The 6,038-nt window shown below is 40.1% G+C and overlaps 1 pseudogene; it reads left to right on the top strand.

The window, feature by feature from the left end:
• The first annotated feature begins 5,321 nt into the window (after positions 1-5,321).
• LOC129893546 (5S ribosomal RNA) lies at positions 5,322-5,441 on the top strand (annotated as a pseudogene).
• Positions 5,442-6,038: the final 597 nt, after the last annotated feature.

Raw genomic sequence — 6,038 nt, 5'->3', positions numbered from 1 at the left:
TATATCCATTCTCATGCGCTCTTTATGACCCCTTTTTGACTCCTACATTTGTCTATTCTGCTAACACGCTAAGTGGGGATAAGGGTATGTATGGGTGCCCAAATCGGGCACCAGTCACGGCCTACAGAGTTGGGTTATGAAAATCAAGCGAAGGACCATAGGAATGGTGCTAGACCTCAAGCTCAGACTCAGACTATAGACCATCCAGATTAGTGTGGTACTACTTCGGGTGGCGGTTAGTGCCATAACAGATTCTATGCTCTTCAGACTCGTTAGGAGTTGGAGGATTCGTCGGCATGGTAACTAGTATGTTGAAAGTCATTGATAATGATTTTATGCATTGTTAGATTTGTGTGCTACTCTATCATTTGTTACTCCTTACCTTGCTATGAAATTCATTGTTAGTCCTGAGATCTTGTAAGGGCCTTTTTCGATCTATACTCATGTTGGTGATTTAGTTGTGTCTAAAAGAGTCTATATAAATGTCATGACCCAACCCCGTAGGTCACGACTAGGGTCCGACCTGGACCCTCCGTACACATATCTATCAGCTGTGCTCCTATTGAACTGTAAATAAAACAATATCATGTAACAGAGCCCCACTGGGTGATAACATTTACATATACCTGTAGCCCTTTTTGTTTGTATCACAACATGACAGGGCACGCCAGCCGACAAGGTTGCCATAACATAACAACATGTACAATATATCATATAGACCCAGCTGAACCAAACTGACATATACAACCCACATATACATGTCTCCAGACCTCTAAACATATAAATGACAACATATGGCGGGACAGGGCCCCCACCGTACCCCTGAATGGATGAAATAATTTTTATACATCCGTGGACAGTATCAAAAACTAGGCCTCGATACAATGGAGCCTCTTCCAACTAAGCTGCATAGAATCCTAAGCTGACGGACTCCCAAAATCTGTATCTGTACCTGTGGGAATGAACGCAGCCCCCCGAGAAAGGGGGTCAGTACGATATATGTACTAAGTATGTAAAACATAATATAATACAACTGGAAGCATATTTGAGATAGAGAAACAGGGGATAAGATATCAATTCAGAAATCTATACCTATACTTTGTGAATTACAAAAACATGCATGTTCGAGTCATATCATATAGCCGGCCCTTTCGGGGGTCCGGTGAATCACCTCTGTAAAACCATCATGGCCCCAGTGCCATCATCACCTTATTACAACACATCATCATATATCTATACACGTATCCTGGCCCTTTATTGAGGGACTCAGGGAATAATGCAGTGAACTGTGCACGAGAACATATCCTGGCCCGGGACTCAGGGAAAGAAGTGTTACAATATACATGAGTAGAGTAGTAAGTAACTATATGCAATTTAAATCATTATCAGAGACTCGACAAAATAAGAAAGTTAAGCTTTTATTTGAGAACCCGAGTAACGGTGTAGTCATCTCGAGTGTCCCTTAAATGCCATTATGGGTTGTCTCAAAAGTAATCTCAGAGGCCCTGGACATGTATTAACATAGGGCCAAATCATTTATGGAATCAGAAACACTTATTACCTTATAGTCCTTAGGTTGTAGAGCCTGAACATTTGTTACCTCTTTAACGTATAAAAGTTTCTAGGGAAAGTAGTTCAACTACTATAGGAGTTTAATATTCAGAAGTAATTAAGAGATGTTTAAGAATGGAGTTACCTGGGAGTTCATATCAGATTCAACTTACAACTAAGACAAGGACATGTCCCACAAGAAGAAAGAGAATAAGCTTTATATAGTTTGTACTTTCCTTCAGGTGATCTTCATATACATATTTCGTACCCGGCCTTTCACGGGGCTCGGTGAACCACTATGGCATTATAACCTCATTTTCGTATCAAATACATCTTAATGAAAATGAGAGATAGCTTCCCATACATTACATTCTGACACATAGTAGCCCTACTAGGCAATACTTAATCTTCACAAGAACTCTAATACTGAACAGTGGGTAGGGGTTATGAGGCGTACTCGGAATTCTAGGAATGGAATTATCCCCGCACTTTATATACAATTCACTTAAGGCTAAACATTGCCAAAAGGAAAGAAAGATAGCTGTACGAACTTATACCAAAACATGCCAAGAGAAAGGTTTACATACCTTGTCTGAATTATTCCTTATCCTGCTTGCCTCGCCGTCCTTTGAACCTATTCAACATGAAAGTAGTATGAATATCAATGCCTTTTACTTTCCAACACCCTAGGTTACATCTTAGTATTAATGAAATCTATTTCCTTAGTCGTTTCCCCGACTAGTTCTATTATTCGCTAAGGCGTCGACGAAAATTGGGCAGCACCCTAAGACCTACAGCTAACCAATAACAACAACCTGCATCAATTTGGACCAACAATATATAACATAAACTCCAAACGACTTATTCAAAGATACGGTACCATAATAGGGCGTCTAGCCTTTATTTTGTAACGCCTTTTATTATACGCAACGAGGGGTCGTGTGGATTCAACTAGCAGCACCCTAACCCACATTAGAACATATTTAGGCCCTGCAACAACACATCAAACCCCTGCAGCAGCACCTCACACGAACAACACTATCCTTCGACGACAATTTAACTATAGCGATTCCAATTTAGTTTATTTCAAACGTCGAGCATTTCTACGACATTATTAAACTTCCAGCAGCATACAAGGGGTGTAATACACCATATAACAATACCATAAACTCCAATTTAAAATGAAAGGTCTTACCTTACGTTAAACTTGTCAAACTCGCCAAAACTATCCAAAATGTGAAATCTGGACAGCCCACTGTCTTATATTGTCGCTTAGTTTCGGAGGGGTAATTGAGGGAAATAGGATTTGTATCCTCAATGAAAGTTATAGACATGTGTATCAAGGTCACAAACAATTTTGAATTACCCCTACAACAATTTTTTAAGAAAATATATAACTGAAACACCAACAGTAGTCCGTGTAAGATTTCCAAAACCAAAATCTGGGCAGTACCTCCTCTACACTTCATCACCCTCTTTTGAGATGATAAAAGTAAAACTAGATTTTGGAGTCTAAATGAAAGTTATAGAACTATGAAATACCTTTCCAAAACATATTGAATCACCCGAAACTAAGCTATACATAAGATGTTATACAAATATTACTAATCACTGTCCTTTCCAAAAATGGGTTTGTTAACTAGCGTTTTCTCTTTAAGTTTCTCTTAGTTTTCCAAGTTTAGAACTGAAAATATAGTTCTGTAAGCATCGTAATATACATATATACACCTCCATGTATTTTAGGAACGTCGTATATAATTAATTAATGGAGAGAAAATTGAGAAACTTACCTTTAAACTTCAAACGCCATGGCTGCCTCCCTATCTCTCTTTCTCATGTTTTTTTCTCTATGTTGGCTGATGTTCTTTTGATGAACAACTGAAGTATATGATATATATCAACATGTATATGTGGCTTTAGGGTGTGACACATGTCAGCCCCAAGAGGTGACACGTGTCCAGCCCCTATTGGGCCACCGCACCTACATGTTCAAGGAGGGGCTGCCACATGGAAGTGGGGACCACCTCCCCCAAGCAGGTGGGTCACCTACTTGACCCTAAGCAAGTGGGTCACCTGCCTGCTTAGGTGCTGCCATGTGTCACCCTCCTATTGGCTGCCCCGCAAAATTTTTTTCTTTTCCTCGTGGGTTCGTAATCTCATTCGTAATCTCGTCTCACTTTAAGAGCCTATGAAATCCTTGGTACGCAAGCTTGGTATGTAATTAAGTAAATCACGTATGTACGACTTCTAACTTAGTAGTTTAAGTAGATAAGTCGAGTCCTACGACTCGTTACTTGGCCTCCAACTTCTTCCGACTTCTCTTGACCCTATTTCCAATCTTCCCTACCACGGGGTGTCCCATTCTCCCTTCCTTAGATCCATTTGATAGTGTCGTAGCGTATCCGGCTCATATGATAATGTCCAAGGAACTTATGAAATATTCCGAGGGTGTAACATCCTTCCCCCCTTTAGAACATTCGTCCCCGAATGTTAGATAAAACTTCTCTTAGCACCTTATACACATCGTAGGGAGATTCTTTGCTATTTTCTTAACACGTACTTCTATACCAATACTTCATATACGTGTTTCAAGAATCGGGATTACCTGTAAATATCGATTACAGGTGCAAATACTTGTATTTTATGTTCTCTTCAGTTCCCCGATCATCCTCTTTCTGGTTTTGATTTTTCTATCGTATCTTGATGGAAAGCACGACTTTAGTCTACAATCTTCCAGTTCGCCAATCTAAGATGATGGTATTTTTTTTTCCTCACAGGATTCCATCTTCTGGACCTCATTTATGGAATATACCCTGGGTGGTTCGTCAGTATCCTTGCGAAGCATTTCTATCTGAGGGACTGGGCGTATAGTTTTCAAATAAGGTGGTAAGTTCAACTTACTAGCCACTTTGCCCACCATACGAGCAACTTGATACCATCTAATATAATTTGGGCTAAGTTTCTTTTCTAGGTGACCCTATGATGAACATCTAATCATCAACTTGAACTTTGTATGTCGATGTCGATTATCTGTATATCATTCCTGCCGACTCTGGGCTTTTAGTCAACAGCTTGCTTAATCATGTCAAGGCCTTTTTGGATTAGTCTTTCTAACATCGACCCATCCGCTAGGGGACTTACACGTCTTACTCTACCAGTAGCACTAATTCCATCTCGGTAATTTGGCTTAACCTATCTTTGTGTCTCTCGATAGTCAATTACAACTTGGGCTCCCTTGCCTAGGACAATAGCTGTGGGGACTCTGTAAGGTCCTACCACTCTTTTACTCTATAATTTTACACCTTCTCAGCGGAGTAGGTAACCTTTGATCGAAGGAGCAGGGACTAATATCATTAATCCACAAGTAACCTTCCCTCTAGAGTCATCTGGCGCTGGAGTGCAAAATGAGTTTTGTAGTCCTGGTCATATTGTGGGATTTTCGACCTTGGGCACTGCTTCCTGTCATTCGTAAATTACATCAGCTGGTACCCTTACCTTTTTGGGTTTTGCTTTTTTCGCCCTCAGAGTTGGCTACCAAGTGGTGTCAAAATTCCCTCGCCTACTGGCCCATATAGACATTCTGCGATTTTCCTCTCATTAACTAGTTCTATGTTGAAGAGCTGTGGCATTCAAGTGCGTCGTCAATTAGCAATTAGCTAATCCTTCTTGTTTTGCTTAAGACCTTATTACAATTGCCTTAATGTATCTTATAATACTTTGGGTACATAATCTCATATCGTTTCTCCATCACTAGTTCAGATTCCTCCATCTCGCGCGATCACACCAGCACTAACGCATTAAGTTCCATCAGAATTTTGAAGTTAAGCGTGCTGGGGCGAGAGTAATATTGGGATGGGTGACCTCCATGGGAAGTATTCGTGTCGTGTTTCATTGTAACCTTTTCCACAAGGTGTGGGCACTTAACTTAGCTCCAGATTTACCTTAGCGTTGTCTCCCGAGTCTTTATGTTTTACCCTGTCCTTTCGTCTGTTATCTTGCATCCAGTATCGGCATAGATCTTTAGCTCCACGATCCTTTATTTACTTTGTGTTCTCCTCATTTTCTACCACAAGAGGCTTTCTATTCCTTTTTCTTTGATTATTTATCTATCGCAACATCATTTGCGACTAACTCTATACCCAACATTTTGGCTTTTGATCTAGCATGTTGTCATTATCCTTCGTAATGTCTCTTAAGTTGGTTGATATCCTTTCATGGTTACACTCTTTTGTTTTTATCCGCAACTGCCTTCTAGTGTTATGTCAGTCAGGGTCTCGTCAAAAACTTCCTAATGCTGCCTTATGTAGCATTCTGGCTTCCATCCAATTATTGGTAGCTTCCGAACCTTTCTAACTTGGTTCGATAAGATATCTTGTTGATGTTTAGACGTCCATCTTAAATATATTCTCATATCGATTGCCTTCATCTTACTTTTGCCATTTTCTCATTAACTTCCCCCATTTAGAGGGTACTCATACTTTCCTTTG

This window comes from Solanum dulcamara, chromosome 6, assembly GCF_947179165.1.
Source record: "Solanum dulcamara chromosome 6, daSolDulc1.2, whole genome shotgun sequence".
Taxonomy (NCBI): Eukaryota; Viridiplantae; Streptophyta; class Magnoliopsida; order Solanales; family Solanaceae; genus Solanum; species Solanum dulcamara.
Note: the sequence above shows the minus strand (reverse complement) of the source record. Positions and strands in the feature narration are given on the sequence as shown.